Source organism: Mustela nivalis, assembly GCF_964662115.1.
Source record: "Mustela nivalis genome assembly, chromosome: X".
In the NCBI taxonomy this organism is placed as follows: domain Eukaryota; kingdom Metazoa; phylum Chordata; class Mammalia; order Carnivora; family Mustelidae; genus Mustela; species Mustela nivalis.
In genome coordinates, this window is record NC_139040.1 from 79793687 (window position 1) to 79806205 (window position 12519).

Consider the following 12519-nt stretch of genomic DNA (forward strand, 5'->3'; position numbering starts at 1 on the left):
GCCACCTCTCTGTCTTTCCCTTTCTCTTTTTCTCTCTTTCTCTTTCTCTCTCACTTTCTCTCTCACATACGCACAACACATGCAAATCATCTTAAAACAATTTTTAATTTTCCCTATTCCATTTTAATATACTTGAGGCATGATCATTTTCTTAGTAAATACAAGGAAAAAAATCTAGGATTCCATCATTCTGTGTGATTAAAGTATTGAGGAATTTACTTCCAATAGCACTTATAAAAACATATTTTATTTATGTAATATTATATAATCAGGTGCCTGCATTTTTCTTATTCTCCAAATAGTGTTATTTGGCAATTAATATTTTGTCAATCAATATTCCCCTATACCTGAATGTGTGGGCAGTGAGAGATGAGTTAGAGGCAAGGATGGTGAACACTCCCAACAACTGCAGACTACATATATCTTAAGCCATGATTTTCTTTGCAAAGGTCAACATTGATAATGTTCTAGTCATACCTCCGTGTACCAGGAAAGAAGTAGCATATTTCTTGAAAGACACAGCTATCAAAGCTCCATTGAGAAACCGTAAAGATGGAGAAGGGATTTGCAAATTAAATATCTGAGAATGGACATCTACTCTGATTATTTAAAAATGAATAAAAATAAAAAACCTTACTAATAACCAAACAGAGTATCCAATTTTACATGTGAAGGAAATAATGGAAGAGACATGTCACCAAAAGTATATGGATGGCTTATAAGCACATGGCCAATTTCTCAACATTTAAACATTAAAGAAATAAAAATTAAAATCATAATGAGCCATGCTTACATATCTATTAGAATCCCTAAAATTATAAAGGCTAATTGTACTTGGTCTGAGCTAGATTGAGAAGCAACAAAAAATCTAAACTGTTGTTGGCATATATCATGATACAACCACTTTGGAAAATAGTTTCAAAATTTTTTTAAATGAAAAATATGTTGCAGTTACACTAATAGCCATTTTATTCTAGGCATTTAACCAAGAAAAACAAACCCTATGTTCATACAAGGACTTGTATATGAATTTCATAGCAGCTTTATTTTTAAGAATTGAAAACAGTGGAAATGTTCATCAATGTCCATCAATAGAGCAAAGACAATTGGAGATTCTCAAAGTAATGATGCTGAGAAAAGAAAATCCAGGCAATGAATTGTATATACTGTGTGATTCCATGACTACAAAAAATCTAGAAAATACAAATTTATATATAGTCACAGTCATCAAATATATGGTGTGATTTTAGTGCCTTCTTCTGTGCTCCCATAGCTTCCTACACTTGGATCTCCGAGCATTTCTTACACCATGTGAAAATATGAACTCTTTCTCTTTATTCTGTCTTACTAGAATAAGAATCCTTGAAATTTTATGGACATTTGAACTCTCAGTTATTAGCAGAAATTCTATCACACAGTAAGTTTCCAAATATAAAAGCCAGAGTTTTACAATGACTTCTAAGCTTTTACATGATCTAGCCACTCATTTAACCTCTGTGACCTCTTTTCCTGCTACTCTTCAGTCACTCACAGTGGCCTCCTTGCTATTCCTCAGATATGCCAGGCATGATCCAACCTTATGGCCTTCAAGATAGCCAATTCCTTTGTCTGGAGTGACCTTATTGCTGATAGTTCTGCGCAAATTCATCACCTTTCCATACCTTTGTTCAATTGTCAGCTTCATTGTAACTACCCTGATCTTTCTATTAAAAATTTTAACTCCCCATCCCCTGCCTAGCAACCTTGATTTTTCTCACCCTGATCGAATTTTTCTTTTTCCCCATTGTACTCTTCCTTTTTGAATGCACTATGCCATTTTTATTAAGGTTTATAGCTTTGAATTGTCTCACCCATTAAAATAAAAGTTCTACAAAGCCAAGTATTTCATTTACCAGTGTAGTCTGAAGTAATATCTGCCATATAAAAGTTCAGTACACAACTGGTAAATTTCAAAATAAATTAATGTTGAGAGTATACTGAATTTCATAAGTCATTTCAATATTTTTTTCCATAAAATAAACTACGTAAAACATACCTTAAATTTACTTTCAAAATATTTTATAGCATATAATGGACAATATACGTAAGCCTTAAAGAAACAATCCTATAATTAACCATTTCATACCTACTTAAAAACTGCATAATACCACACTCTTAGATCCTCTTTGAATGCTCTAAAATAACCCTTCAAAGGAAATACATTTTTAAAAATCACAGATTTTTTGGCAAATAATTTAATAAAATAAAAGTTTCATTCATCTATGTAGTTCAAAATAAATGTTTTTAATAAGCATGAAATTATAACTCTGAAGTGTGCTAAAATGAAACCACCTGCTAAGGGTGAGAGAACAAAAATAAACATCCTTTTTCCAAATAAGAGTAATTTATTACCTTTGAATCAAAGCATGTGGATTTGTTTTAACTGGCAATAAAGCAAGTATTTAGTAGAGTATAGAAAAGCCCTTTAAAGCCTGGTCTTAGCCTAGCATTGCAGCTTCTGGGATATCTGTCTATCTATCATCTATCTATCTAGATATAAATTTGAAAGCTTTTTTAACTTAAAGATTTTGAGAAATAGAACATAATCAGCACCATAGAAGATCTGTTTATGATAACAACCTAGCCCCTCCGCCCAGTTTGTTAATATTCTCTCTTATTTAATGTAACATTGTGCAAATAGACCACTACTGATCTGCCGTTATGAATGAAATAGCTATAATCATCTGTTTGCATATCCTGGTGAAAATATTCATTTAGTTCCATGTTGTATTTCTAGGAATGGACCAAATTTTTATTTTTATTTTTAAGTTTTCTAAATATTGTCCAACTTACCTCAAATGTTTTTATTATGGGCACTTTCATTCTTTCACATTCTTGCAAGGCAATTTTACTGTTGCCCAATATGGTAAGTGTGTAATAGTATGTCATCTTAGGTTTTAATTTATTTTTAATTTAATTTAATTTAATTCCAGATTCATAATAAAGATAAACAGTTTTTATATATGAGTGGCCATTTGGATTACCCTTTCTGTAAAGTGCATGCTCAAATCTTTTGATATCTTAACATTGTGTCATACTGACTTCTTTAATAGTAGATTTTCTGAATGAACTTTAAGCTGTGTAGGTCTTCTCTATTTTATTTTGAACTTGTTTTCATTTCAAAATCTTTATATTTATTTTCATAATCTGCTTTTATTTTCCTTTGTCTATTATCTATCTATCTATCTATTTATTTGCAAGCAAGAGAGAGCGAGCAAGTGAGAGCGCAGGGAAGGATAGAAAAAGAAGGGAAAAGAATCTTAAGCAGGCTCCAGGCTCAGCACAGAGCCCAACTCTGGGCTCTATTTCACAACCCTGACATCATGACCTGAGCCAAATTGAAAGAGATAAAATAAAATTAAGGTGTTAAAAAAAAGGAAAAAGAATTGGAGGTTTAATTAAGTGAGCCACCCAGGCACCCCTGTGGTACCATAAATTAGCTGTCATATTTTTAAAGTTCTAGAGTATCCATTTGTTCATTTATAAAACCTTTCTCAATATCATTTTTAGTGTCAGTTTTTTGTTCAATTTGCTTCCCCTCTCATTTTTTGAGCAGAGTAATCAAGCCATTTTACAATCTTTATTGATCATTTTAACATCATACTTAATCCCATTTTGTCTATCAAATCTTGTTAATGGTTTTTCTTTGTGTGCTTTGTTACATTTTGCTATGTTCAAGACATTATATTTGAAACTCTTATTGAGTAGGGATAATTAAGAGCTATAATAATGGTATGGTCCTCCTTGGCAGGATTTTCTCTTATATCTGAGACTCTACAAGACAATCATACTCCAAATTCAGTGATTGGCTTTCTCAGTTTACACAGAAGGCAAGGTAGGCTATAGTCTTATTTCTGCTTCTCCTTGTGCTTTGGGGATCTCAACTTAAATTTGGGTTGTACCAAAGTCCTCAAATTTGATTGCTGCTGGATTTGTTTCTCTAGTATCAAGAGTCTATGAACAACACAGCTCAGTGTGTTTTAGCAGTTTCAAATGCTCTCATAGCTAAAATGGCTTCAGGGCATATATCTCTAGGCTCTCATTGTATTTCGTATTTTGGCCCAGTAATCCCTCACTTATTTTTATAATCATTCTGATATTTTTAACTTTAAAAGCTATTTTGTCTGGATTTTTAGTTGTCTTAAGTAGAAGTTTTTAGATCACCATTACTAGAAGCAACAACAAATATACATGAAAATATCTGCAGTAGTTTATCACATCTTTATGGCTTTGAACTTCCATAAGCTGAGGCATCCTTCTCTAATCACTTAGGCAAACTCCAATTTACCCTTTAAAACAACACAAGAATTGCTTCATTTAAGAACATGTTCAGGGATGACTCTTCCCCACTGTTCTTACCAACATTGCCACACACTCTTTGCTACCCACACCTTGTTTATGAACTTTCGTTAGGTATATCAGCGTGACCAGAATTTTACTCTATTGTATTTTTGTCCTTTAGAGCTTTAATTAAATATGAATTCCATAGAAAGTCTGTCCCTTTTCTTTCAAACCTGGGTTAGTTATTTCTTCTCATTCTTTGTCAGAAGTTACTTTATTAGAGAAACTTATAGCTCTATTGTGACTTTGGAGCCTTTACAGTTTTTCGACTGGAAAAATCACCCATCCCTGAGTTTTTTACGCAGCTTCCTAGCTGATAATATTCAGAAATCTGTTCAAAACAGACTTTTTCAGGGAGGCCCTTTTGGACCACTCAGTTTAAAAACCTCTTCTTTTTAAAATGTGCTTATTTAGTTCAAATATGCATCTCTATTAAAGAAAAATCAGTACTTTTTTTTTTTTTTAAGTTGGCTTACCTATTATCTATCTCTCCCATTAAAATGATTCCTCTGGGCTGGGGTTTTGTTGTGCTCATCTTAGGCCAGGCACTCAATAAATTGTCTCTGAATGATTGAATTGTTTGACTCCCTTGCTAGATTCTCAACTTCATGAGGCCAAGGATTGTTCTATTCAGTCCTTCTTTATCCTCAATGTCTGTTATATTGCAGTCACTTACGTGACTAATGGGAAAAATCACAGAAAGAAAGAGTTAAAACTACAGAAAAACCCTGTAGGTTCAATAACACAAAGCTTTCTAAAATTATTTAGCCCAGGAATTGAATACTGGCTGCACTTTTGATTTTTTTAAATGGTATTGAATTTAATTTAAATGGAAATACTGGAATGGTAGAATAATAAAAAAATTATAAAAGCAACTTGCTCCTTAAAGTAAGAATTATATAGGGCATCTCTTCTAGAAGCAAAATTTTCAAATGTCAAACATCTGAAAGCATAGAAGGAGAAGTAAGAGTGTGAATTGTACTTCAATGCTCTTTTCTTTATATTCAGCAAACAGCTTCATTCACACACCTTTCCAATTTTTTCAACTCTTTTGACAAAGCCTTCAGAGGAGTTACTGCTGATGACAACCATCACAGCCTAACAGAAGAAATTTTATAAAGAAAAATAATAGCATGTTTTTCCCAAATTGTTAAGGATATGGTGAAGCTCTGTCGGATTCAAAGGAGGAATGTGCAATTCCATGCTATATATAATAATAACTTATTTTAATAGTGGCTTTGCAATTTTTCAGATATATCCATTTACTGAAACCACTATCAAATAAACAAAAACAAACAAATGAACAGGGGTTCGAGACAGAAATTATCTAATCTAAAAATAGCACATGTTCACAGAATACACAACACATATCCCAAGTACTACTATAGGTTTCAAGTAATAGTCAAAACAATAGTAAAAATGATTCAGACCCTACCAGTCAAATCATAAATGGGACCTTAACTGTAAATCCTTATCTTTAGATCAAAGCGGGTAATTGGGGGCTGAAGATACATTATAGAACTAATATGTTATAGAACTCCTCTGAAATGAGTCATTTATTCCATCACTTTTCCTGCACAGCTGCTGACCCATGTTTTGGTTCCTGGAAATAGCTGCTACCCTGTCATACTTCTTAAAAGCACATATATTGATAACTCTACTCATTCCTCCATTCCTCTGTGACTGTCACTGTGTTAAAATGTGGAGTCAGCTGACTCACTTGTGATGGTAATAAAGTAGATGAGTTTGCAAAGTATTTTGTTATTTCTAAAAATGCAAAAACCAAATTACATTGAAATCATAAGGGGTGTTTCAGGGAGAGCTGTAGGATGTGGTTTCTTGTGTAATCCACAGAGATTAGCTCCAACACATATTTAAACTCTCCTCTAGGAGCAACCTTAGTGGTAAAGCAAGAAGATAAACAGATGTATACACACCCTGGCACAAAATTATCACTTATGTTTGGCTTCCTAGTCTCCTCGTGTTACTTATTTATCTTAACTTCTATCTGAAAGCAGGGAACACAGAATCTCAATCAGTTGACATTTTTCTACTGAATTACCCAATAGTCCGATCATACCCCTAATACTTTTTAAAATTATTTCACTCATAATCCCAAATCTGCTTTGCTTCCTCATCTTAGTACACTGTAATTCGATTTCAAAATGAGGACAGTTGTCAGTAATGCCACATTCATTAATCTATTTTACAATTCCATGTGCTTATAACTATGAAGATATGTTAATAACATCCATTCCAATAAGCCACCCTAAATTTATTATCATGAAACAAGACCTCAAGAAAGAGAATTCAAAATCATCCATGTATTTGCAACTTATTGCAATAAAGCCTTTATCAATAGACTTCCCTGTGCACATGGTGGTCAAATTGCTGGTGAAAACCAGCCAGATCTATTACAAGCTTTCTCATGGCTTCTAGGTAACCCAAGTGAGCCTTTATTGATACTGGGAAGGGATAAAGCAGGGAAGGGATAAACAGTGCTGTAAGAATTGGCTAGACAAAAGTAAGGACTCTCATTACAAAGTGAGTATTTTAAAGCAAAAGAGCCTGTTGGGAATATTGTTTTATAAAATAGTGGTTTTTTTTATTAACTTTTTAAAATTCAATTAGGTAACATATAGTGTACCATTAGTTTCAAATGTAGATTTCAGTTATTCATCCATAGCTTATAATAGCTAATGCTCAGTACTTACTGTTATAGCTTCTTGAAAGCAGAATTTTAACCCACTGAGCCACCCAGGCGCCCTTGAAAGCAGAATTTTAGATCACATTTTCTGATTACTTCCATGTCGTACAACACTTTCCTGCTAGCAACCTTCAAAACATACTGTTTGTTAGAGGAATTTCTTTAATAATAAATAAATAGGAATTCATTTAAATTTATAAATATATAAAATAAATAGGAATTTATTTAAATTTATTTAAATATTACACACTGTTTCATTGTTCATAAATAAGGTGATGATATTATAGCCATTAGTTGGTAGCACTGATATATCACTATCTTTTTACTTCTCAGTGCATTCTCTTTACACAAATAGATATATATTTTAAAAAATGTGAATCTGTGGCAAACTTGTAAAAAACCCTATACAGTAAAGTTTATCATTTTAAGTAATCTCAATTATCTTCCTCAATTGTGATAGTATATCCTTCTATCTAGGCCAGATATTGTATGAGGGATTTGAAGAGACATACTTTTCTAAATTTCACTTTTCTCATCTGCAAAATGCTTATCATGATCCTACAAAAAAATACACTTATAATTTTTTGATGAAAATTTATTTATTTATTTTAAGATTTTATTTCTTTATCAGAGAGAGTGGGCGAGAGAGCAAGCACAGGCAGACAGAATGGCAGGCAGAGGTAGAGGGAGAAGCAGGCTCCGGCCGAGCAAGGAGCCAGATGCGGGACTCGATCCCAGGATGCTGGGATCATGACCTGAGCCAAAGGCAGCTGCTTAACCAACTGAGCCACCCAGGCGTCCCTTTTGATGAAAATTTAATCTGTATAAACAATATATTTGCTGTAATGCGTGGTTCATGGAAAACATCTTTTTTAATTATAAGCAGTATTAGAAATTAAGTAAATGTGTCTATAATATTTAAAGTTTTAACACATAATTCCACTGCTTTGCCTTATTTTCTCAAATCCCTTTATCACTTTCACTGACAGAGTCAAATGTACTTTTTCTACTAGTAGCCAGCTCTTTGTCTTTTGTCAGAAAGATGCCCTTGTGAATTATTTATAATAGAGATATTAGCAATAATAATAATAATAATAATAAATAGCAATGAAAATGTTAAAAAAAAGTTTTCTTAACTAATTAAGGTTCTTAGACATCAATTAGAGGAACCACCTCGGGCAAGCAAATTAATCTGCAAGACATTCCCAGAATTAACAAGTCAGTCAGATACAGGGTTGTCTGTAGACTGAAAAGGACTAGGTTTGGAAAATAGGTAAGGACAGTGAAAAAAGTGATCAAATTTTTGGGCAAAATAAATTCTTAGGTGTCCTTTCAATGGAGTCCTGTTCATTATGTAGCAGAAACTCTGGAGATTATCTCAATCCATTGGAGTCACCCCGTTTATTAGCTTGCTATTGACAAAGTTATTTACAAACTGTAGAGCAAGAGGTAATAATGTAGAAAACTGATGGTAATGCACAGGATTCTTGTTAACAATAATGCAAGTTAGTGATTTTTCATTAGAAAACATAAATTCTATAACGCAAATTATGGGCCCAGAGCACTTCTGCTGCACAACTCTGCTTATATCCCAAATAACCATGTGAACTAGTTTTAATATCTGCTTCTCTTATTAATTTTTGAATAAAAATTCTTGACACAAGTATTTTATAATTGTGTGATAATCATGAATTTAATTTTTGGAGAACAAAACACACTTTAGCATAACTAGGTTCGTTCACAGAACCAGCCTTGATAACACACTTCTATATGTTAGAAATGATGTAATAAATGTAGAATATTGGGCACTTGTTTGGTATTCTTTGCCATGTTTTGCACTATCTAAAAAGAGATCAGTGAACTTGCACTGGAGTTAGTAGACATGGAAGAAAATAAAATATTACAGAGAAGAATACTCTGTGGTCCACAACCTAAACGGGCTGGGATTCCCATCATTTGGATCCCTGTAGCTTTACAGAAGTCAATTAAATTTTTGTATCTCTGATTAAAGTTGATAACCCAGTACTTTTTCAAACATCTCTTGTAAAGTATTGTTTCCCAGAAAAAAAGGGATTTTGCACATGTATCTGCCTTTGTCTCTGGTCATGATCTCAGTCAGGATCCTGGGATCGAGCCCCATATCGGGCTTCCTGCTCATTAGGGAGTATACTTCTCAGTCTCTCTCTGCAGCTACATCCCCCTGCCCCACTCATGCGCTCTCTCTCTCAAATAAATAAATACAATCTTTAATTTTTTAATTAAAAATAAGATAAATAAATTAAAATAAAAAGTCTGGGCTTACTGCCCCATTTAGATCCTTTTTTTTTTTTTGAGTTGTATTTAAAGCAGCATGAGAGAACATGAGGCTCTCAAACTTAAAAAAAAAAAAGGAAAAAATTGAGTTTTGTTAGGATTTAAGATCTTGTCTGCTAGACAAAAATGTTGGCTTTGTTAACATGTGAAAATTAACAAAAGGGAGTAAGATAGAATTCTAATAATTTTTGCAGAAATTAAAAATTTTCTCCAACCCAATTACATACAGACCCATTAAGTAAATTCATTCCAATGTCCCAAACCAACCTTTTCTAATAGTAATGCATCTGTGTAAACAGGGTCAACCCAAAGAATAAATAAATATTATTTTTTTCCTGTCTCTTCCACAGTCACATCTGGGTATATTGGTAGCAAGCCAATTATCTATCTTATAAGACATGATATCATAAGGAAGGGTATTTTGTCCATTTGGAACAACTGAAAATCATTGTAATTTTATCTTGGTGCAGTAACTTGAGATGGCACAGTGTGGGTTATGAATATATTTATTTTTTTTTTACTGGGAAGAAGAGATTATAGAGATATTGGTTATCCAAGAGAGACTGACAGGTGTTGATAGTTGCCAGGTCAATATCCATCTACTCTTTCCTTTAGTATCAGAAAGCACTGAGGGATTGACAACAAGGAAACTTAAAGCAACATCAAATATTTTATTGTCTCTTTTCTAGTTACATTGTAACCTTATGACAAAGTATCAGTCGTACAAGATATCATTCTCTTTTACCTCTATCTTTCTGCCAGAAATGTGGGCTTAATAGTGAGAACTCCAACAGCAATTTTTGCAACTGTGAATAAAAAGCCATGAAAACCTCTAAGATAGTTCACTTGACTTTCTTAAGACTCTGAACCAACACCAGAAAACACTCTCTGTAGTCTTCTTGTTAAATGAAAAATATGGTTAAACCACTTTTGACAGTCTACTACCTACAGCAAAATGTAAATCTTAATTGAAATATGTCGTCTCAGCTGTGCTTAAGCAACTGAGTCTTGAGCTTTTCAGGTTTTCAGTCTGAAAGAGTACACCTCGGGTGCTCTGAAAGGGAAGAGAAACGACACCCTGTTCTCCATATAAATTAAAGAAGAGAAATCTGTGCATTTAAGTGGGCCATATAAAATTTATCAAGCAATTATCTCCTAACTCCTTCCTATCCAAATTACCTGATATGCTCTCCCTACTCCTTTATTCCACGTTACTGCCTTTTCACAACATGTCTTCTGTTATTTCCTTCTTGCAAGCTAGTTTTGTTTTCTGCATCTAAAAAAATCAACAATCATTGTGTATTTCAATTCCCATTTTCCTCAAATGCATTGATTCTTCTTATCTATTACTCTTTTCTCATACTCAGTGTCTTTGTCTTTATGGGGTTTGTACTTTGCTTTTCCCCATCCTTTACTGCCATTATATAATCAATCTAATAACTTCTTAGAGAAAGTTAAAAATTCCTGCATAGCCACACGTGAACACAAAGTCACTGATTTTTAGCAAACCTATAAGATAGTCAGACATCCATTCAATTTCTTTTTTTTTAAGATTTTATTTATTTATTTGACAGAGAGAGATGACAAGCAGGCAGAGAGGCAGGCAGAGAGAGAGGAGGAAGCAGTCTCCCTGCTGAGCAGAGAGCCTGATTTGGGGCTCGGTCCCAGGACCCTGGGATCATGACCTGAGCCGAAGGCAGCGGCTTAACCCACTGAGCCACCCAGGCGTCCCTCCATTCAATTTCTTAACTGAGTCCCAAATGCATCCTGACTTCTAACCTAAACCTAAGCTCTACTTCTTACACCTTGTTATATGACCAAATTCTTTCAGTTCAGTATTTTGTAACATTTAAATATTAATCAATTGATGCTTTGTTTGTGTATTTCTATGAAAATAATTTGAATACTGTAGATTTATTGTTATATTTATAGGTTTATAATCAAAGTTTCATCAGTTGAAGTTTTTGGAAATTTCAGATATAATGATTAACCTAAAATGATACTGCCTCAAATCCCTCTGATATCAAGGCCCAACACCTGATTATAGCCAAACCTGTGGTGGATAGTTCCATGGGAAATTGCAGTTACTTAACACTGATAGCATCTCATGTTCTCTCTCTCATTTTAGAATGTCTCCAACACAACCTGAAAGTGTAGGAGAGTTAATGTCCTCTGAGGACAGCTCTCAGTGAAGTGGAAATAAGAACCATAGGTAAAATTGTCAGTTTTCAGGTCTTCATGAGGACAACTTAAAGAAGTTTCTCAGGACCTTTCAGTAAAAGCAAGCCTTCATTTTCTATCCACAACAATTATATCAACAATGTACCTCTTTGACAAAGTTGCTTCTTCACTGTATCACTTTCCCATTCTTTTCTACCTTGGATAATCTCCCAGATAAACTAACAGTACTCAAATCCTTTGTCCTACTCTTTGCTCTCAGGATAAATGGAGCCAAAAGACTTAGATTAATATCAAGTTCTGAATGGGATCTTAGAGCTATTTCTGTCCAGATTTTCATAAACATAGGGACCTTTGAATTATCAGGCTATAAATAAGTTCTAAATGGAGGGGGCAAAAGCAAAAAGTAGAAATTTTTATGTTTGATTTTTAATCATGATTTATTGACTTTATTGATTATTAAAAATACTAACATTATAAAAGTGTGGATCTTTGTAAAACAATGTCATATTGTAAGAAAGAAGTTGCATAGTCCTTTTGAGAATATGAAACCAAGTGTTCAGGTGCCATCTAATTTCTTGTTTAATCCAGAACTTTGGTGTGCATCATCTTGAGGAATAGGATTTTGAAGTCCAGACAGACTAAGAGAAAACGGATCCAAATGTGTGTGTTTATATTTGTGCTTTTGTTGTAAAAATCAAAGTGTGATTGCTGGTTTAAAATGGTAAAACTAATAATGTTCATGGACTCGATTATAAATTTTCTAATTGTATGGGAAGAATGCAATAAACATAGAATTAATTGATTTGCAAATCCTCAAAGAGCTACAGGATCAGGTAGTGGTATGTTCTGATTCAACAGCATCATAATGCAGCATTTTATATGTGTGGCTAATGGATATTTTCATGAATGTTTGCTAGCTAGTCAGCCAATACAGAGAA

The 12519-nt window shown here is 33.5% G+C and overlaps 2 long non-coding RNA genes across 4 annotated transcripts in view; one reads left to right on the plus strand and one right to left on the minus strand.

The window, feature by feature from the left end:
- Positions 1–12519, plus strand: part of LOC309856288 — a 735312-nt gene that overhangs the window by 473583 nt on the left and 249210 nt on the right. The window lies entirely within an intron of this gene.
- LOC309856286 overlaps positions 1–12519 on the minus strand; it is a 1346109-nt gene that overhangs the window by 473021 nt on the left and 860569 nt on the right. The window lies entirely within an intron of this gene.